The following is a 23,758-nucleotide window of genomic DNA, read 5'->3' as shown; positions in this document are numbered from 1 at the left end:
TGTATCAGATTCACTTTCCTGCCTTGATCCTCAACTCACCTCTCTTCCCACATTCAACACTAATCTCTGAGATACTTAATTGGATGCCTCCCAGAAGATTGAACCAGCAAATGAGCCAGTCCCGCCTCTGGATGACAGACCTAGAAATTAAACCGCCACCCATTTTTTCAAAAATGAAGATTGCATAATGCAGCCATCCAGTTTCCTTCAGTTCATGGGTGGACATAATAAGATGATGGATCTGATGACATGCATAATACCTAATGGTCTGACCATCTTTCATGCCAGGTAACCCTATAGAAAAATGATAATTGCATTTTTTTCATGCTTTGAATGATACTGGATAAAGAAAAGCAGACCAAGGTATTCAACAGTCTCCAGGGGCTGGGCTGGCCACATGCACTAAGATATTTGTTTGGCAATCACCTTGGAGAACTGCAAGAATACTTGCAGCTTGCATTTATTGTCAAAGTTCTGGTACAATGGATGGCATTAACAATTGATAGCTTTAAACTTTCCTCTACTACCTTCCCAGCTCAGTTTCAATTTTGACACATGGGGATTGTACCTTAGAGAGGTAAGTAGGTTTACTATCCATACAACTGCCTGATGCGGCATTACCTCCACTTCAGCAGGCTTTCGGTAGGATGCAAGGTCTGGGCTACATCGATTTTCCATTCATTTCATATTTCTCAGCCAATTATTATTTCTGCTATAATCTGATATTTCTCTTGAATTTAGCTTGCAGAATCCTTCAATGGTCCTGTGTAGTCAGTGATCATTCTTTGCCTCCTAACACAGCAAAGATGTCATTGCTATTAAAACAACTATCCATTGGTTTCCTCTCTAATACTGTTTTTGCTGCTTCCTGGGCAGCTTCTGTTGTCTTCTGCAGAGTTTGACACCCGTTTCTCTTCTCTGGAGAGTTTTTTTTAAGCTGGTAAAAATATTTCTGCTCAAGGCTAATTTGTCACTGTACATGGCTCATTACTGGAAAGTCAAAGTGCCTAATGGCCTTGTGACACGTCCACTTTGTCATTAGTTAGCATGGGCAGACAGGTGAACTAATTACATAAGTTTTACCCTTCCTTAAAATGAAGCCACCTGGCTGAACAAAGTGCACAGCCATACCATTAATTTGAAACTGATGAAGCTGTTAAAGTTGCGATCCATTTGGATTTACATGGTATGCTCATTGTGCATCCCTATTTAATGATGTCTCAAAGCACAGTATTTGACAAGAACAGTTTTATTAATACTTAAAGATGATTATAGGCAAAATATTTGGCTGCAATTTTTCCTCTACAGATTTTGTTGTCATGTGCAACTTGTTCATTCCAGTAGGTATTATGCGATTGGACAGGATGACTTGTGAACAGCCTATGCAACACCGTCTGTGTTATTGCTCATGTGTGCACCGTGGAAGACGTATTTCTTGGCTGGTCCATTTTATCTCATAAATATCATGGGAAATAACGTAGCCAGCAGAGTCAGGTTTCTTTTAATGTGCAGTAGAGGATGTTTGCTTGCAGTAACCTCTGTTAAGGGTCTTGCAAAACTAATGTGAAATATAAAACATATTTCACTAATAATGATTTTTCACTCAGGTGGCATGGTGGCTCAGTGGTTAGCACTGCTGTCCCACAGCATCAGGGACTCAGATTCGATTCCAACCTTGCGTGAATATCTGTGTGGAGTTTGCACATTCTCCATGTGTCTGCATGGGTTTCCTCCAGGCACTCGGGTTTCCTCCCATAGTCCAAAGATGTGCAGGTTCGCTGGTTTGGCCATGCTAAATTATCCATAGTGTCCAGGGATGTGCAGGTTAAGTGGATTAGCCATGGAAAATGAAGGGTCACAAGGATAAGGTAAGGGGTCGGTCGGGGGTGGGATTCTCTTCGGAGGGTCAGCATGGACTCAGTGGGCTGAATGGCCTACTTTCACATTGTAGAGTCAAATGTGTTGAAAGAAAGAGGTGATGATTTTCAAATGCTTATTGTGGTCAGAAACAGAGTGAAAGAAACAGACAAAATGGTTAAACAAAAGAATATCTGAATAATTTTCTTTCAAGGGATGTAAACATCACAAATGTGACAAGCATTTGTTACTTATCCAATTCCCCCTGAATTGAATAGCTTGCTAAGTCATTTCAAAAAACAGTAGGCCAGACCAGGTGAGTATGGCAGATTTCCTTCCCGATGTATGGCATTATTGAACCAGATTATAATAATTGATGACATTTTTCAGGGAAACCAAAACTGAGGCTAACTTTATTAGATTTAAATTCAACCAGTTACCATGGCTGATTTGAGCCCATGTCATTATAAGCCCCTAAGTTACAAGCTCACTAATATTATCATAACATCACCATTTTACCAATAAGATAGGAAGACTTCATGATCATCTTGCCTGCAAAAATGAAAGGAAACGTGCCCATTCTCAAAAGATCTGCATCAATGCTTTCAAAAACCATGAGGTAGGCTGCTGAAAATCTCATAATGTGCCATATTTGCACATTTTATCCTTTGGTTCCCACAAATTGTGGCAGGTCCTATCAGCATCCTTAAATGAGTTGCCTGCCTGAAATATGGAGGACTCTGGAAAACGACAGTAGAGTAGGAGTAAGAACAGCATTTTGATTTTTGGGCAGCTGCCATTCTGTTTGATCCAGCTGCAACAACCTAAAATTACCCTCAAATAGAGTGAAGCGCGTCGATTGTACGGAGACCTGTGAAAGCAAAGATGTGAGATCTAGACTTACAGTACCCCAAGTGTCATCTCTAATTGTAGTCTTTTGATATTGATCACTTCAATATCTCACAATTAGGTTTTACAGATTGGACAAAAATACACCTGAGGTAAAAACTAACAAACTAACAAACTACTTGCACTGAGGCATGACAAACCAAGAATAAATAATTTACTTTTAGCTGTTTAGTATTTTGCCAATAACTTGTATTATGCGAACTGATATATTAGGTTCAGTTATTATGTATTAGGCTCCCACAATTATGTTACACAAAACCGAAAATTAGACGGAATAAGAAGCATTACACCAGAGAAAGAATCATAATAAAGTTGGTGATAGTAGGAACTGCAGATGCTGGAGAATCCGAGACAACAAGGTGCAGGGCTGGATGAACACAGCAGGCCAAGCAGCATCATAGGAGCAGAGAGGCTGACGTTTCGGGCCTAGACCCTTCATCAGAAAAGGGGGAGGGGAAGGGGGTTTTGAAATAAATAGGGAGAGAGTGGGAGGCGGATAGAAGAGGGATAGAGGAGAGGATAGGTGGAGAGGAAACAAACAGGTCGAAGAGGCGGGGATGGGGCCAGGAAAGGTGAGTGTAGGTAGGGAGTTAGGAAGGGGATAGGTCAGTCCAGGGAGGACGGACAGGTCAAGGGGGCGGGATGAGGTTGGTCGGTAGGAGATGGAGGTGCGGCTTGAGGTGGGAGGAGGGGATAGGTGGGAGGAAGAACAGGTTAGGGAGGCAGGGACGAGCTGGACTGGTTTTGGGATGCGGTGGGGGGAGGGGAGATTTTGAAACTTGTGAAATCCACATTGATACCATTGGGCTGCAGGGTTCCCAAGCGGAATATGAGTTGCTGTTCCTGCAACCTTCGGGTGGCATCGTTGTGGCACTGCAGGAGGCCCAGGATGGACATGTCGTCTGAGGAATGGGAGGGGGAGTTGAAATGGTTCGCGACTGGGAGGTGCAGTTGTTTGTTGCGAACCGAGCGTAGGTGTTCTGCAAAGCGGTCCCCGAGTCTCCGCTTGGTTTCCCCGATGTAGGGGAAGCCACACCGGGTACAGCGGATGCAGTATACCACATTGGCAGATGTGCAGGTGAACATCTGCTTGATGTGGAAAGTCTTCTTGGGGCCTGGGATGGGGGTGAGGGAGGAGGTATGGGGGCAGGTGTAGCACTTCCTGCGGTTGCAGGGAAAAGTGCCGGGTGTGGTGGAGCGTACAGCAATCTACTGACATCTTGGGAGTAATCATCAATCAATGTGACAGCTTCAGACCCCCTTGAAGCATCATTTATGAAAGACATGTGTAATGATCTCCAACACTGACAACTTACTATCTAATAGACAATCGATTTTTAAATCATTCAATAGTAACTTTTTCAAACAGTAATATCTAGAGAATAAATAATGTTATGGGTTTCATTTTACTTGATCCTTATTGATTGTAGTGCATTTATTTAGGGGCATAAGTTCAGAATAAAAATATCTCCATTGGTGTCTGTCTTTTCCCCTTTGAAACACCAGCTGACCAGTTTGTCTTCCATTGCTGTTGGTTTCATTCTGTATTCAACGGAAACTACAACATGCTGGAAATTTGCAGCATTTTGATTAACAGCCAAGGGAAGATGCTTGATCAGAGTCTGGGATATGAATTACATTGCAATGTTGATTCATCCATATGACCACTCTAAAGTTGAATTAATTTGTATGCTTTTATTCTTCCTAATCTATATGTTCAAATGTACATATACTAAGTATCTATTTCATCTTTCTGTTAAATCTCCACAATTTCCTGAGATATTTCTGGCCAATTTCAATAGTTGTTTTCTTCTTTGGACTCCTTTTATTTCATATCTCTGATTCATGTAAAAAGTAATATATGTCCTGACAATTTTCAATTAGAAAAATACCCAGGCTAAATGTAGAAGTATACTACCACTTTCCATCCACTAAATTCATGTAACCCTTACGATAAATATGAAAAGTATCATGTACATTCAAATAATCATTGGTCTTGTGTTAAAGCCAATCACCAGCTTTTGTCCAAAATACCTTATTTTTCATATCTCTCATAAGAATCGACTCCAGACTTACCAAGCACCCTCCACTTTGACTTGGCTTGCTGCCACACTCCATGCTCAAGAGTTACACAACAAACAGCAACATTTCAGGCAGGAGGTTTCTGATTTTTCTGCATTGGTGCTATATCACAGATTATAATTTGCCCACTGAGACGTCAGGGAACTTTATCAAAACTTTAACTTATCATTGCAATGGCAGAAGTTAGATCGGAACAAACAGTGTGAATAATATGTATGAGCTGCGAGTGTATTGAACTTTTCCACAAATGGAACTAATGTCACTGAACCGTCATGAACAATCGGTTCTTAAAAGGAAGAGGATTATTAAAAACATACCATTTGTAAGCTTCCTTCTTGCACCAGTTCACTTCATCGCAAGCTACGAGCACCTGCAACTGAGCGAGTGAAACCCCAGCAGGATTTTCTACTGGCTGGTCAAATGATGCCCCTTGAAAACATTGCCCATGTAAAAGTTCAACCCTTCGCTTTTTGCTTTGAAAAGGGCTCAAAAAATTGACTTTCGCATGAGCATATATGGTAATCTATTACTTTGAACATTACTAGCACTGGAGAACTAAAGATTTACTATTAAATTTGGAATTTAATGGCAGTATTTAGCACTCAGTCAGACATATGAAGTGAAGGAGGTAGAAAGGAAATGAATAATCAGTTTAATCCCACCTCATTGTCTCAGCTTATTGGATCAAGCGCTTGATGGACAATTGGTGGCCATCCCACTTAAAGGCAGCAACTGAGAGGTCAAAAGAAGTCTCCATTGCCAAATTAAGAGTTTAGACTGGGGCATGATGTAGCAGAGTGGTTTATGCTGCAATCAGGAAGTTGGTCATGTATACAAATTTGAAGGCCCCCAAATCTCAAATGCAGTGCTTATTTTCTATTGAAGGGTCGAAGAAGATGTTTAAAAAGTGGTTAAAGCTCACAGACGCTGCCAACTTCCCCAGTAGAAGAAGCTCTGACATATTCCCAGTGCCAAGCTTTCTCTTCCAACCGCATGCCAGCTGGTCATAGCTGTTGCAAAACATTGCAAATCCCATTGAAATGGAACACCTGAAAAACAGAAGGAATAACAAAAAAATTGCCTATAATTAAGCTGTTAACAAGTTCAATCATTTGTTGAATAATAATTTCAAAATGGCAGACAACCTGTTGATTTCCACACCTGCTCACCTTCCGTAATGTCAGAAATTGACATAACAATGTTGTATTCCTCATATGGTGTCATCATGCTGTATTTTACAGCAGTACAAGAAGATTGATGCAAAGCATAGCTCCCAGTATGGTTTAACCATAACCTCAGAAAGGTATAATAAAAACAAACTTCTGCTAAAAGGTCACAGACCTGAAATGTACATAAGCTCTGTTGCTGTCTATTAATACTTCCATAACCTGCCAAATGTTTCCAGAGTTTCCTGCTCTTATTTCAGATTTCCAGCATCCACAGATTCTGCTAGTCACCAAAAAACATAACTTGCTGCTGAGTTGGAATTTATTTTTAATTCCAATAAAAGTTATTATAATTAAGTCCTTGTATGAAAATGCCAATTTGATATCAAAGTCTACCGAACTATAGTAGCCTTGCATTGCATATAATATTGAATTAAAATGAGTAAAAGGAGGCAATATGAATTAACTTTATGAAGAGAGAAATGACACATTCCTTCCTCCTGACTTTCTACATTAGAAAGGAGTGTAGTAGTGAAGGATACTCACAGCGGGTAGATGCGCAGTAAGCTTAGCCTTGGAAATATGGTAGAACAGATCTAAATTCCTCTGCATAGAGAGGCCCAAACCTCAATGAAAATTACAGGCAAAGGATTATAAGCTTACATGAGCTGAGCACATCTTACACCACTAACACCACATCAGCAGTACTTATGTCAATGATCCCGGAAGGACTCAATGATATTCATAATTAGTGTCTCTTTATTTTTAGGAACAAATAATGGTAAGAAGGACTGAGGACTTAGAAAAGCCAGCCAATATCAAATAAGGTTTAATATGAAAGATGTTCAGGCATTAAGTGGCCCACAAAAGTCAGTTAAACAAAAGCACTAGCAGCAAAATATGCATCTCTATGGGACAGAGCTGCTTAAGCAAAAGGGATCTTGGATGTGTTATTTATATATCACACATGAACAAGGCAACAATAAACTAAGTAAACCAGATATTGCAGTACTTGCTAATCACTTGAGCTTAGATTTTCATGTGTTGCGCTGAAGATAAATGAGACAATGGATCAGAGATAGTAGGAACTGCAGATGCTGGAGAATCCGAGACAACAAGGTGCGGAGCTGGATGAACACAGCAGGCCAAGCAGCATCATAGGAGCAAAAAGGCTGACGTTTCGGGCCTAGACCCTTCATCGATTTGATTTGCAATCTATAGCTTCAGTTACTATAGTACTGCTGGTGGGAACATCCAGAATGGGGATGAAACTTGGATACTGGAAACCTTGCTGTTTGTTATGTACTGTAATGACTTGGATGTGGATGTAGAAGGTAAAATTAGTGAGTTTGCATATAATATGAAAATTTGTGGTATTGTGGATAATGAGGAGGATGGTCTCAGGCTACAGACAAATATTGATCAGCTGGTAAATTGGCAGAGCAATGGCAGGTGGATTTAATTTTGATAACTGTGAGGTGATGGATGTTGGGCGGTCTGATAAGGAAAGGGCATACAAAATGAATGGTAGGTCCCTAGAGAGTACTGAGGAACAAAGGGACCTTGATGTATGAGTCCATAGGTCCCTGAAGATATCAGCACAGGTAGACAGAGTGATGAGGAAGGGATGCTTGCCTTATTAGCAAGGCTTTAAAACATAGGAGTGAGAAAGTTTTGTTGCAACTTTATAAAACATTGGTTAGGCCACAAATGGAATGCTATGTGCAGTGCTGGTTGCTACACTATCAGAAAGACTTGATTGCACTGGAAAGAGTGCAGAGGAGAGTCCTCAGGACGTTGCCTGGGATGAAAAGTCTTAGTTTTGAGGAGAGACTGGATAGGCTGGGTTTATCATCCTTGGAGCAGAGGAAGCAGAGGAGATGTCTGATTGAGGGATACAAAGTTATGGGAGGCATAAGCAGAATTGATCGTGAGACTCTTTTCCCCATGGCAGATGTGTATAAGACGACAGGGCATAAGTATAAGGTGAGGAGTAAGTGGTTCACAGGAGATCTGAGAATTATTTTATTGATCCAGAAAGTGGTAGAAATATGGAACATTGCTGTTTGAGAAGGTGGTGGAAGCAGGTACTCTAACAATATTTAAGACTCATCGAGGTAAGTACTCAAAATGCCAGGACATAGTAGGCAATGGACCAAGTGCAAATAAATGGGATTAGTGGAGTTTGCTGTTTGTTGATTGGCATAGGCATGATGGACTGAAGGGCCTGTTTCTATGCTGTATGACGCTGTAAACCTAATGGTGTTAGCATTATTCTGATCCACACACTATCCATCTAGGTAATTGAGTTAACCAGCCCCCTTTAGAGAATATATTATGCGAAAGATACATCACATATGTATGTCCTGCTCTGGGATAAACTACCTTGAATCACATTCAGAAGCAAATCTGACAGTGTATGAAGATCAAAGTTGACTGCATGGTGCACACTTTGTTAGGCAATGATTATGTTTGAGAAGTAGTGAAAAAATTATGGATGTATTAATGCAATAAAATTGAACTTCAGGGCAAACACTGTCAGTAAAAGACATGCATTCAACTATCTTTGTATTCCTAATGCTGTGCCTAAATAAAGGCTTCCATCATCTCAATGTTCAAGTGACATAATGTGGTATATAGCCAAAACTTTTATCTTGAGTTACAAAGTTGAACAAAAAAAGACCCAGCAAGTGTCGTTTGTGGTAATAATTGAACAGGCATACATTGTCTATGAAATGTTAGATTTCAGGCTTACGTTAGGGTACTTGGCTTCACCTTCTTCTTAAAAATTCTAAATTTCCATAAAATGCCAAAAGTCTTTTTGAAGGGTTTTGTGTTTCATTGTGTGTTGTTGTTTTCAGCATGTTCAAGCATTTGTCCAGAGCAGGAATTCAGCTAACAGTTGACAAGAAATGTAACACTTGGGTTCAACATATTTAAACAACTACACACTGATAGGGAGATACTTAGCTTTCAGTGGAATATTTAGAACGGAAACACATTATTTCTTCAGAAATACTGAAAGCATAAGTAAGATGATACTGATTTATTTTCATATTCAAAGTATAGGTTATTAAGTGTTCTTAGGAGTTAATTGATGCAAACCTTCAAGCATGATATTGGACAGCAAGGGATCAATAACAGCAGCACCCTTAGAAGCTCAAAAATCATAATATGATGCAGACCGCAATGCTAATCTTTTCCAGTATGTCCCAGGTGTCATCTCTTGAGGAACATGGTACTGGTGCAAATCCTGCGAGCAGGAAAAGACATCTGGTTGTGGTATCAATGTTGGCTGATTTCATGAGTCATTCATAAGTTTTATTTTTATTTGAAGCTAGTGGTGAGCTTCATCTTCAGCCATTAGTGTCCATAGGGGTAGGAACACCCACAGGGGTATTAGGAAGGGAGCTAGAGAATTTTGGCCAAGTGAGAGTGAAGGAACAATGATATAGTTCAAACTCAGGATGTTATGTAGCTTGGAGGGGAGCTTACCACGGGTGATGCTCCCCTACATCTGTTGCCCTTGTCCTTCAGAGTGACAGACGTTGCAGGTTTGGAAGATGCTGGCTAAGGTACTTTGGTAAGTTGCTGTAGTGTATCTTGAAGGTAGTACGCACTGCTGCTACTGTGTTCATGATGGAGGGAGCAAATTTTTAAGGTGATAGATTGCCAGTCATGATGTGCTGTTTTGTTTTGGATATTATCAAGCTTTTTGAGTGTTTTTGGAGCTGGACTCATACATCAAAGTGGAGAGTAGTCCTTCACACTTCTGAATTGAGCTCTGTGGGGAACTTGTGAGGAGGTGATGGCCTAGTAGTATTATCGCTGGACTGTTAATCCAGAGATCCAGGTGAAGTTCTGAGGATCCAGTTTCAAATCCTGCCATGGCAGGTGGTGGAATTTGAATTCAATTTTTAAAAAAAGTATCTGGAATTAAGAGTCTAATGATGACTATGAATCCATTGTTGGTTATCAGGAAAAACCCATCTAGTCCACTAATGTCTTTTAGGGAAGGAAACTGCCATCTTTACCTGGTCTGGCCTACCGTGACTCCAGACTCGCAGCAATGTGGTTGACTGTTATTAAGGATGGGCAACATGTGCTGGTCTAGCCATCCCATGAATGAATTTTTTTAAAAAATGGTTGGACTTTGGGGAGTCCAGAGGTGAATTACTTACTGCAGAATTCCCAGCATCTTGTAGCCACAGCATTTTAAAAAGCATTATTTGCAGCTTGTAGGATATACCAGACAGGAGGATGATGGTGATGATGCTTTCGAGAGAGGTCCCAAAGCAGCCTGAGTATTCATGGCGATGGTAGCTAGAGTGGACTTGTTATAGGTAGTCACGTGTTACAGGGCACCAGCCATGTGATGTCGGCTTTCGTGGTCCACGTCAGTTCTCTGCTGTAACTGTATAATGTGTCACCTTGTGTTCCATTGTGTTTGGGTGATGTGCCTGTCACAGCTGAAGGCATTAGAGGGATCAGTAGGTGACATAATTGGAAGTGTGTGAAAGTGAAGCAATGCATCTGAATATTGGGTGACAATCCTGATTACTCAGCACTGCTGTGGGGTGAGTGATGGGGTTCTGCTGCATTGTGAATAGTTGATGGTACACTGGTAAGAGGTGTTGAGTGAAGATGCATTCACTGACAATAACCACTTGCATAACATCCTTGGGCTACCGTTCACCAATGTGTAGTCTAAGCTTGGGTCTGGGCCTGTTTGCTGGCAGTTGACTTATCGCCCACAGCACTGAGAGACCTTGCCAGATCGAGCTCCAATCAGCTTATTAAGAGCTTCTCGACTAAGCTCATTTCCGCCCCACCTCACCAGACCAATCAGAGGCCGGAAGCTTCTGAGCCATAAAGTCCATCAGTTGAGGCCTAGTTTACAAGTATCTAACCATGAGAAGTTGTTTTGTATTTTGGCTTTGTATGGGGAGAAGGATATCAGAGGCTAGGGTTAGGGGGTAGCTTTCAGCAGCCACCCCTTTGCCTCCCATTCTTGCTCTTGATTGATCACAAATTGAGGCTAATGGAAGCCCTCCTATCTTCACCCTCAACACCGCAACCCAACCAGTGTAGAGACCAGTTCCATAAACCTTTTAAGCTAACATAGCTTCAGTAAAATCATATTCTTCGTCTTTGCATTAACATCTGCTTATTGTTCACAATCAGGCCCCCCTGAAATCTCCTCTCAAGATGACCTTCTGTTTCCACGCTGCTTGCCATCCTAACTCTCTAAGGAGGGTGAACCTGCCTCTGGACAGGACACACTCAGCATGTCTAGGCCCTCCAGACATAATCAACCCCAGATCATCCAATCATAACTCCAAAAATAGTGGGCTCTACTGTAGGACAAGCTCTTATACACACACACTCGCTCTCTCGCTCTTGCTCACACAGTCTCACGCACACACATGCACATACTCTCTCTCTCTCTCTCTGACACACACACACACAAACACTCTCTCTCTCTCTCTCACACACACACACATACTCTCTCACACAGACACATACACACACACACACACACATACTCTCTCACACACATACACACTCTCAGACACACACACACACCCTCTCACACAAACACAAACACACACACTCTCACACACACTTTCTAATCATCAGTCTTGTTTGAATAATATATTGTGTATTACAATGAATTGCATTACTTGTCATAGAAAACCATTACTTTCCAATTTGCTGTGAACATCGCCGTGGCAGATGCACTTGGCGGACTAAAATCTTATTTCTAATGTGCACCCATCCTCCTTTTATTTCCAGTTGTAAATTTTCAGGTAATCATCCTAAGCACTATATCTATAAAACGACAAATCTTAACAGCACAGGGAGGCTATATCAAACAGTTATACATTTTGCATAAAAAGAACTACCAATTAGAGTCATAGAGTCATGCAGCTCGGAAACAGGCCTTTCAGCCTGCGACCAGGTTTCCTAAACTGAACTAGTCCCATTTGCCTGCATTTGGCCCATGTCCCTCTAAGTCTTTCCTATCTGTGTACCTGTCCAAATGTCTTTTAAATGTTGTAATTGTACCTCCCTCTACCACTTCCTTTGGAAGCTCATTCCATAGTTGTACCACCCTCTGTGTGAAAATGTCCCTCAAGTCCCTTGTAAATCTTTCCCCTCTCCCCTTAAACCTATTCTGTCTCATTTTGGACTCTCCTGCCCTGAGGAAAAGACCTATTCACCTTATCTATATCCCATGATTTTATGAACCTCTATAAGGTCACCCCTCAGTCTCCTAAGCACCAGGGGGAGAAAACAAGTCCCAGCCTATTTCCTGCTCTTCTGATGCCCCCTGGCCTGCTGTGCTTCTCCAGCTCCATACTGTGTTGTCCCAGCCTATCCAGCCTTTCCTTATAACTCAAATCTTCCAATCTCAGTGACATCCTTGTAAATTGTTTTTGCACCCTTTCCAGTTTAGTAATATCTTTCCCATAACAGGTGATGAGAATTGTACACACTACTCCAGTAGTGGCCTTGCCAATGTCTTGTACAGTCATAACATGATGTCCTAACTCCTGTACTCAATGCTCTGACTAATGAAGGCAAATGTGCCAAAAATTTTCTTCACCACCTGCCTACTTGTAATGCCATTTTCAAGGAACTATGTACCTGCACCCCTACGTCTCTGTTCAACAACACTCCACAGAGCCCGATCATTAACTGTGTAAGTCCTGCCCTGGTTTGTGTTTCCAAAGTATAACACCTCGCATTTGTCTAAATTAAACTCCAACTGCCATTCCTTGGCCTACTAGCCCAGTTGATCAAAATCCCATTGTGCTGTTAGATAACTTTCTTCATTGTCCACTTTACCACCAATTTTGGTGTCATCTACAAACTTACTAACCACGCTTTTTATATTGTCATCCAAATTGTTTATATAAATAATGAACAACAGTGGACTCAGCACCGATCCTTATCGCATACCACTCGTCACAGGCCTCCTCTCTGAACAATAACCCTCTACTGTCACCCCCTGTCCCCTCTGTTTAGCCAATTTTTATTCCAATCGGCTAGCACCAGTGACTACTCAATAGGCGGAGTTCAAAAAATTACATAACATGAGCATTTAATAAAAGCAATAAACAAAGGCAAAGAGGAAGAGAAATCAAGGCTATTTTCTAATTTTATGGTAATGTTCATGAAGGACCTTGAGCTACTATTTGGTATAAGATGACATTGCTTGGAATTGATGCTCATTGATTGGTTATAGGTCCAATTGATGAAATAGGCACAGAATGGTTGACATTTTTATCCTTGTATTTGGGAACAATTAAAGAAAAGAGTTCATGTATCTTTCTGTCATTAATATCTGTCGCATCAATAATATATTCACATGACTTATAGAGTTAAACCTCAGCTGTTCAAACATGCACATTACAATTATTTACGTAGGTAGTACCTTTATGTCATGGAAATAAATGCAGATTTGGGAGCATATAAAACTGAACGTAGTTAAGAAATGCTGAGGTAAAAATTCAACTTCGCATCACTTATTTTCTGGATGAAGCGTATTGCTGTCAATTTCAAGTTGGGTGCTGCTAAGCTAAATTATGTAAATCTATATCTAATATTCAGCAGAGAGCACAAATTTCATCACATTAAACATTAGGAGGACTGAGGCTTTTTTTAGGCCCAACTCCAAAGTCTGTTCCCTAGCTACCATCTCCATCCTTCTCATTGGCAACATACTGAGATTAAATCAATCTGTTCACAACCTTTGTGTCACATGATCCTGAGATGAGCTTCCAACCTTATATTTATGCACACACTAAGAATGTCTATTTCCAAGTGGATAGCATTCACTCCTTCTCATCTCATTTCATGCTGAAATTCTCCTATATGTCTTTGTTACCTCTCGACTTGATTATTCCAATGTACTCCTAACTGGCCTCACACAGTTAACTCTGCATAAACTTGACATGATCCAAAACTCTGCTGCCTGTCTTTTAACTCACAGCAAGTCTCGATTCCCTTTCACTGCTCTGCTCACTGGCCTACATTGCCTTCCAGTCAAGCAATATCTTGATTTTAAAGTTCTCATCTTTCATTTCAAATCCTTTGATGACCTTGACCTCCTCTATCTCTGTAAAATCCTACAGCCCTATAAATATTTCCACTTTGTAACTCTGGCCTCTTGTGCATTCTTAATTTTAATTTATCCAGAGTTCATGGCTGATTCTTCTCAGAAAAAGTCTGACTATTTTCTCAATTAAGAAACAAAGAACTTAGGCACGCTGGTTGATTTGACTTCTTAAAAGAAGTGATCTGCATGATTCCCACAGTAAGCACAGTTCAGCAGTATTACTAGCTATCACTTCACATGGTACTGACACATTCATGTCATCTTATTATAAATTCTGTAAAGGTAATTTTGATCTGTGGGAATAGTTCATTTTGACAAATAATGAATGACTTCAATGTCATACCTCTCAGCTGTGTAACCGTATTAGTATAAAATATAAACTGCTAATATTACTATGTGAGTTTAGGTCTTGCTCAGCATTTAGTGAATTTGTTGAAATTTGTTTAATGTCATTGTTAACTGAAGGCTTCCAATATGCAGGGAAGGTATCCAAAATAAAAAAAGAATGAACTATATAAGTAAAAGAAAATACTTAAAGCTGAGTAGAATATGAAAGATTTTGCTTTAAGTCTGAAATCTAAGTTGATACCATGATATCCATTACATAAGAGCATGCATCTCATTGGTTAAATGATTCTTTGAGGGAACTATGAAGTTTCTCCATTGACTGGCATCAAAGCTAAAGTAATGCTGATATACAGGAAATCCTGTCTATTACTGCTCCCATATTTAACTAACTATACTTCATGTAAGTATACCAAGAGTCTTATAATTCAGAAATGAACATCTATATTGCTTTTAATACTATACAGAGAACATCGGCGTATAGAATGCATCTCACAGAACTGAACAATAGAGGGTCTGTCCCAAGAATGAGGAAGGATTTGATTTTCGTTTTGATCTCTGTTGAGATTTAGCCAATTCTAAATCCGCTAAGTTTCAATTAATTCAAATAACTTCCTCTTCTTCATGTGTTCACTGTAGTATTAATCTGTATTCATCTGGATCAGTTACATAATGTAACACATTCCATGAAAATGTTTCATGTCAGTATTCTGTTTTCTCTGTTAAATCATAAGAACATAAGATATAGGAGCAGAAATTAGGCCATTTGGCCCATCGAGTCTGCTCCACCATTCAATCATGGCTGAAAAGTTCCTCAAACCCATTCTCCCGCTCTCTCCCCGTAGCCCTTGATCCCCTTGATAATCAGTACCTATCTACCTCTGTCTTAAATATACTCAATGACCTGGCCTCCACAGCCTTCTGTGGCAGCGAATTCCATACAATCACCGCTCTCTGGCTGAAAAAGTTTCTCCTTATCTCTGTTCTAAAAGGTCTTCCCTTTACTCTAAGGCTGCGCCCTCGGATCCTAGTCTCTCCTATAAATGAAAACATCTTCCCAACATTCACTCTGTCCAGGCCATTCTGTATTCTGTAAGTTTCAATTAGATACTCCCTCATCCTTCTAAACTGCAATGAGTAGTCTCAGAGTCCTCAAACGTTCCTCATATGTTAAGCCTGTTGATTTGCCTGGCTGATCTTTTACCCCTCCATAGTGCTACTCTTTGATATCCAGTCTGTAATGATTGAAACAAGATCAGTCAGGTGGACCTCAAAGGATATAAATTCCCTCATTGGCCCTGCCTGATAGATAATGAACAGGATTGTTTGCCATCCTGTTCACTCTGAGAGAGCTGGATCAGTATTCAAGATTCTCCATGTGTAAATAACGGGTGATGTGCTGAAGGGATACCGGCCTCTGTGAAGTTATTTCAGCACTCACGATAGTGGGATTAATGATATAATCATGCATAAGTGCCTACTAGCTGAAGCCCAACTGGACTTCAAACAGATGATACAACTGACTTTATCATTGGAAAATGTGGCAAATGGAGTATGTAAGTTGCAGGGTATTCCAACAGAAGTGGGCACCCTCGCCAGGCTGACTGAGCTTGGGGAACACCACTTGAGTGAGGGCAATTGCATAGCCTCACGCAGGACATATTCTGAATGGAAGGATTCTAGGTCAGCCAATGGCAAAACCCCAAAACAAAGCCAAGCCTCGGCCAAATGGTTAAAAATTTTCTTCAGGATCTGGGCTTGCAACCCATTGTGGTTGCTGCTAGTATACGGTCTCAAGACAGCAAAGAGTCCCACTAGGTCTTAATTGAGAAAGAAGACTCGTAGACTGGCATCCGGTAAGAGTGTACACCCTGGAAAGTCCACCTAAACCTGGTTTGGAACAGTTAAATCTCTTAGCAACATTCAACTTAGAATCAAAATAAACATCTGGTTAAATGGTCATCCAGTTTTAATGTAGGTCGATACCAGCGTGGCCATTTCAGCGATTGCAGAACCAGTCTTTAACAAAATTCACTCTGGAGTCCAACCCTTAAGTTTGTACAAGACCTCGATTAGACTGAGAACCTATACGGACGAACCTTTACGGATTAAGAGTACAACTTTTGTTCCGGCCTCTCATGAGATGCAGCTGGTTTAATTTAGCAAGATGGTAGCAGAGTAGGACGCTCCAGCTGAAGGTCATCCACTCTGCAATCTTCTTCTTCTTCTTTCTCTTTTCTATGTCTTCCTCCTAGTGCTTTTTTTTCTTTTTCTTCTTCTTTTTCCCTTCGACTCCCGGCCTCCGGCAATCTCCAGTGAGGAGTGACCATCCCCGGCCTCCATCGAGCAATAATTCCTGGTCCTCGATGACGATTCCCAGCCTCCAGCAACAACTCCGGCCTGGCACAGTGGTTTCCCACAGTGGTCTCCTGGCTTGGCGCAGCAACATCCTAGTGTGGTGCAGCGACCTCCCAACATTGGCGTGGCGATCTCCCACTGTGGTGTGGCGTGGTGACTTCCCAGCCTGGCGCAGCAGCATCCTCCCATAGGGGCAACCTTCCAGACTCCTGCAGTGGTATTCTCCCGAAGGAGTCTCCCAGTGTGGCACAGCGGCCTCCTGGTGTAGCGTGTTGCCAGGAGACCCAGTGCCCGGTGTGGACTGGAAGCTAAGTGCCAGTGTGGTCTGCTATACTGAGCTCTTTTCTGTAATGCTGGACATTTTACTTCTGTATTGTCCATATCTTGTAACAAAAGAAGCTGTGCCTAGGTACTTTTACTTTCTAAGTTGGTGCCGTAATTGGTGATGTACAAACTTTTGACTATATTCATTGAGTATATGTGACAAAGAAGTCTATTCTATTCTATTCTATTCACTGATTGTTGTAAATGGCTCAGGTCCAAGCTTCATCGAGCGAAATTGGTTGAAAATGATTGGCTCAACATTTTTCAATGAGAAAATGGCTGCCTGAGTGAAGTTCTAATTAAATACCCGAAGGTTTTTCAGGAAAGTCTAGGGACAATCAAACGAGCTAAGGCCACCTTATATGTTGACCAGGAAGCAATTCCATGATTCTGCACGGCCCTCCCGGTGCCATTTGCCTTACAGGCAAAAGTAGAGACAAAAATCAGGAGGCTGAAAAGCAAAAGAATCATCAAACCAATCCAGCTTGTGGAATGGACAACACCAGACGTACTGATTGTGAAACCCAAGGGGTCGACTTGCCTTTGTGGGGATTTTAAACAAACGGTAAACCAATTTTTGCAGCTGGATAAATGCCCAATCCCTCACAGAGGGTTTGCACGCAAATCTGGCAGTAGGGCTGTCCTTCACAAATCTGGACATGAGCTACGTGTAACTGCAATTGTGATTAGATGAGGATTTCCAGAAGTATGCTACAATTAATACCCACAAGGCTTTGTACCAATATAAGAGGCTGCAGTTTGGGGTATCGTCAGCCTGTGCAATTTTTCAGCGGACAATGGAGAACAGTTTACAAGGTCTGGTCCAGGTCACCATTTATCCAGATGACATGCTAATAACAGGGAAGATGAATAAGGAGCACTTAGAAAATTTGGACATAGTCCTTAGACTTTTCTCCCAGGTGGGCATACATCTTAGAAGGGAAAAAAATGTGTGTTGCAGGCACCCCAAGTGATCTGCTTGGGCTACAGAGTTGACCAAACTAGGTTACACCCATTGGAAAAAAACGTGTGGGCAGTCAAAAATGCCCAGCTCCCACATCTTAGGTCTTTCCTTAGGCTGGTGAATTATTACGGAAAGTTCATACATAACCTGACCTCCATCCTGGCACATTGGCATCAACCCTTTATTTAAAAAAAGAAGGGTCAGCCTTGGAAATGGTCATGTACCCAAACCATAGCTTTTAGGGAAATAAAGAAACAGCTTTCATCCTCTAAGGTGTTGGCACACTGTGATCCCAAGTGAGATCTGGTATTGACATGTGCTGCCTCCCTATATGGCATTGGCATGGTATTAGCTGCTAGGTGGCCCCATAGAGAGGAATGCCCAATACTGTATGCATCTAGGACTTTGGTTAATGCAGACCATAAGTACGCTCAGATGGAGAAGGAAGGTTTGGTGGTCATCTTTGGAGTCAGGAAGTTCCACCAATACATTTACGGACATAAATTTGTAATAATGACATACCACAAACCCCTGTTAGGCTTACTTAAAGACGACGAAGCAGTGTCACCCATAGCTACAAGTCGAACTCAGTGGTGGTCTCTCAGTAAGCGCATAAAATTACAAGTTGGAATACCATCCGGGAGGCCAAGTAACAGATACAGATGCATTGAGCTGCCTCCCACTGGCAGATACACCACTGATGGTACCACCACTTCAAGAGTTGATAATGGTTTTAAATTTTTTGGACATACTTCCAGTCAGACCTGGCACTATCAGGCTTTGGATGCAGAAAGATCCGATCCCAGCAAAACTGAAACAGCTGGTGGTGATGGGGGAAACTAAAAGGCTATCACAACCAGACTTGAAGGCTTTTTAGATCCAGAGAGACCAGATCACAGTCAAGGATGACATATTATTGTGGAGAGCAAGAGTGATTGCCCTGAGCTAAGGTCACCGCCAAATACTGGCTGAGCTCCACCAGGGTCATCCAGAGGTTTCCAAAATGAAAACGTTTGTGAGAAACTATGTCTGGTGACCAGGATTGATGCAGACATAGACACATTGGTGGGGCAGTGCCCAGGGTGCCAAGAAGGAGAAAACTTACTGCCAGCAGCTCCCCCACATTTGTGGAAATGACCAGGTAATCCCTGGACTTGATTACATGTTGACTATGCAAATCCACTCATGGGCTCAATGTTCGTCGTCATCGTGAGCACACACTCAAAGTGGTAGGGAGTGCATAGAGTTTATTCTTCAAACACTGAGACGACGATGGAAAAACTGCATGCATTTTTTGCAATACCCAGACTCCTGGAATTGTTGGTCAAAGATAACAGACATTGTTTCTCTGTAGGGAATTTAAGTACTTTTTTTAAGTCACATGGTATTCATCATATAAGGACAGCTCCATACCAGTCATCATCCAATAGTCTGGCAGAAAGAGCAGTCTAAACTTTGAGGGCTGCCTTAAAGAAACAGCCAACAGCTTTGTTTGATACCAAACTGTTTCAGTTCCTATTTGATTATAAGACCACCCCTCATGCATTTACAGGGATAGATCCAACAGAGTTGCTGATGAGAAGAAAACCCCACATCCAGGTTAAATCTGATCTTCCCGCACATGGTGGGGAGGGGGAGAATGAAACAGCATCAGAAACGCCCCTGCCGGAAACAAGACTCTGCCAAGTGAGAGACACAGTTTACTTCAGGGTACAAGGTTTGGTGTAGGAACCCTGGGAATGGCCCTGCAGGGGTAAAAGGCATTGTCGACATGAGGTCAGATCCAGTGATGTATAAAGGTGCTATGGTCTTGAACAAGCACGAGGACCATATGAAAGCTGCAAACTCACAAACAGTGCTGGAGCAAAATGTGCTAGCTCCTTGACAGCCTTTCCAATAGTTCCGGAATCCCTGAGGTCCCCCTCTCTGTCAAGTGTTGAAGATACCTCAGAATCTGAGACAGACACGGCAGATATCGCTGCCTCAACACCTTTGCTGCCTGAAGCAGAGAATTAGTTTCTTCCAATATTCTCCGGACCCAAGAGGTGAGCTACTGTACATCATATGCCACCCATACCAGAGGCAGACTTGGAGGAACCTGACGTGGTGCTAAAACACCCCCAGGAGGAGCTACAAAACAAACTGTCGTCAGAGGGGGAGGGATATAGTTATTGTAGCGAGGTCAGCCAAGTGGACAACATAAAGTATGAGTTCCCTAACTGGGTCTTTGAATCTGGTACAATCAGGGACCCTTGGCTGACAGATAAGAACAGGAGTGTCAAACATCATTTGCACTTTGGCAGCTGGCTCTGAGGGAGCTGGATCAGTGTCAAGGAGTCTCCACGTGTAAATAAAGGGTGGCTTGGTGACGGAATACCGGCAGTGGAGCTATTTGATCGTCCCTCTATCTTTTTTCCCATTTCACTGCTTTTATTGCCTCAGTGACCCATTATGACTGTTTCTGAATAAGAGTTAGATCAATCAATTCAGCATACGTTAAGAGATACAGCAGAGTGCAAACTCATGATTATAAACTCAGATGATAGCAAATTCTGCCTGGTGCTATGCGAGCTTCATTTTCTTTCAGTCGAGGAACTCGAGACTCAATAAGATGAAATTCCTGAAAAAAATGAATACAGAATAGAAAAACATGTGAATTGATCTCCTCTCTCCTTCAACCTTTCACCTGCTTAAGATGTGCAAATGGTTCTTTGTCCAATGTAAGGTATACGTTATATTAATTTTTAATTTAAAGATATACCAGAGAAAAATACTTCATCATTCAAGTTTGAGTTGCAGTTTTCATTGGCAGAGATGAAAGAGTTAAAAAATCTATTAGATATTTGATTTTAAAGTCTTGAAATACAAATTTCCAATAAAAAGTTAATGGAAGGTAAATATCAGATTTTCAATACCATTGTGATATACTGCTACTCAAATATATATTGTCATTATTTTGCAGTTATATCTTTTATCTCACAAATTGGAATAGAAAATGTAACTTTGCTTGTTTTCAGGTCATGTAGGGCACCCATATTTCACCTCCTATCTGAGGAGCCAAGGGTTGGCTTAAAATTGGCCCTCGGGTTTCATTTCAGTTTCTGGTGAGTTGCCAATGCCTGACATACCTCTACAGCTTGCTATCTCAATAACCTGATGAAATGCATCACCACCACCAGCCTTCAAATAAAAGCCATGTTAAACGATTGTGCTCAGCTAAGGCTAGCAGGAGTATCAAGTAATGTAGGTGCAATGCTGTTCTGTGCAGGACAGGACAATTTTCTGAGGGTCCTGGAAACGCATGCAACTCCTCATTAGACAGGGCCTTTTCTGTTTCCTGTAGCCAATCCAGATGCCTGACAATCAATACCTTTCACACATTCTTCAGGCACAGGACACAGCCCTATTTAACAGGTTAGTATTGCAAAATGGACACCCCTTCATTGCAAGATAAACCAGTGCAACGTGCACAGAACAATATAATTTCCATTCATCAATATTATTCAAACATATGTGTGAGCGAGGTTTGATTGATTTTTAACAAATTTAGAAGGAAGGAAGCCTGAGCCTGAGCAATATTTGTAAAATCTCATTCATATTCATTAAAGCCTGTTAAATTTACGGAATCCTGTTCTGATCTACAAAATCATATTTTGATTTATTAAATATTCATTTAAACAGCTCAAAATGTCAAACTTACAATTTTATATGAATCATTTATTCTTAAATGCAGTAGATGCACAACAGCGCTAGACATCTCAGAAGTAAAAATTCTTCAAGATATTGAAATACGTAAATATATATACTACATAGCCATTATTATTTATAAATGTTTTTCTTCTGCATTGAAAATCTATTCAATTGTTTCCTTCAGTCCTGAAGTTGAAACGACCCAAGCAACACATGTCTCCATTACCACTCTTATTGTACTTATTCATCTGCAACTTCCTACATGAATAAAATTTGTTGAAGCATAGTTCACTTCAGTTCTGAAGAAGGATCACTGGACTCGAAACATTAAGTCTGCTTTCTCTCCGCAGACACTGCCAGGCCCACTGAGTTTCTCCAGAAAATTCTATTTTTGTTGCAGCAACATATATTTGATCATTATAATATGCCTCTACAGAGAATAATATTTGTGTGGTGCGGAAATTCAAGAAAATTAAGTGACGTATGTATTACCTAAGTCACGGCGTAATTTCCTGTGACTTTTGCAAGGGTAACAAACCCTCGCTGAAACAAGAAAAATAGCTCCAACCTCTTCAAAATCAAAATCAATGGCGATCATAAATTTTAAAACTTAACACCATTTTGGCCGCAACTATTGAGACCATTAAAGAGTTTAACTACCTAGCAGGTTGTCTATGTCAAATGTAACTCTTGTGATACTTGATAGGCTGTAGTCACTCCACGTTGAATAAGGGCTCCATCTTGTAATAAAATTCTATGTTGTCACGACTTCATAGAATCCTAAAAACAGAGTTGCATTTTATAAATTGGGCCCCACTTGTACTGGGTCATCTCTGAAATTGTATGTGATTTCAAGTTACATTTTGTTACAAACTTAAGTCTATGTTTAGTACAAAACCTCAATAAATAACAATAATATGATTGGGAAAAGTACTATCAAAATACTTATTCCACAAAATAATCAACTCAAAATAATGAGTAGATATTTGGAGTTAAAATTGTTGTATAAAACAGTGAGGACCTGATAAAGTTATCTGACAGCCTGAGATAGACTCTGTCCATTGGAATATGAAGGATTGTTCATGAAGGCATTTCTAGAGAACTACCACATTTCTTTTTACCAACGCTGTATAAGAATGGGCTGAATTTTCTGAGGAGTGTCAATCTCTCACTGATTGTCATTCTGGCCCTTGTTTCTTCCAAGAGGAGCGTAATTTGCATTTCTGACAGAAGATTCTGAACAGGGCTCCTTCAGAAATGTGGAGCCATGCTTCCATTCTGACAGTATTTTTGTCAGAAGGAAACAAAGCAGTCTTTCTTTTCCCTAGCAGTTAGCTGCTATATTCTGAAATTTTAGGTACTGACAGCCATGTTGACAGCTGCTTTCAAACAGCACGTAAATAAGCTAAGTGTGATGTTAAGGTGCTGTTAGGTGGCTAGGGTGCCAGGGTTCTGGGTGATTAGATACCAACTGGGTAAGAGTAAGGTGCCAAAGGATAGGGTGCTAGGTGGGCGGGCTGACAATAGGCAAGTGGATGAAGTGAAAAGTGGAGAAGGTGTCAGTGGGTCAGGTAACTGGTGCAGTGTTTAGACTGCGAAAAGGAAAGAAGAAAGGGCTATGAGGCATTTAACTGGACTATTAAGTAATGAAGTGGGTAAAGAAATCCTGGGGCTTTGGCAGGAATAAGAGAAACAGTCTAGTGTTAAACCAAATGTGTGGAAGAACTGAATCGGTATGAAATGACTATGCTTTTGAAATGGGGAAGGTTGGTTTTGGATCTGGTCTGGTCCAACAGCGGGTGTTGGATCATGTTTGGAATAGGCTGTTCTAATCTGTCAGTGGGAATGTGGGAGTTCAGGTTCAAGCTGGTCTAGAGACAACAAGGTGCAAGGCTGGATGAACACAGCAGGCCAAGCAGCATCATAGGAGCAGAGAGG

General features: G+C 41.1%; 1 protein-coding gene across 2 annotated transcripts in view; it reads left to right on the top strand.

Moving 5' to 3' along the window:
• LOC125486049 (chemokine-like protein TAFA-5) overlaps positions 1 to 23,758 on the top strand; it is a 320,982-nt gene that overhangs the window by 235,567 nt on the left and 61,657 nt on the right. The window lies entirely within an intron of this gene.

This window comes from Rhincodon typus, chromosome 25, assembly GCF_021869965.1.
Source record: "Rhincodon typus isolate 14 chromosome 25, sRhiTyp1.1, whole genome shotgun sequence".
NCBI lineage: Eukaryota > Metazoa > Chordata > Chondrichthyes > Orectolobiformes > Rhincodontidae > Rhincodon > Rhincodon typus.
The sequence above is the reverse complement of the archived record's forward strand: the minus strand, read 5'-3'. Positions and strand labels throughout refer to the sequence as shown.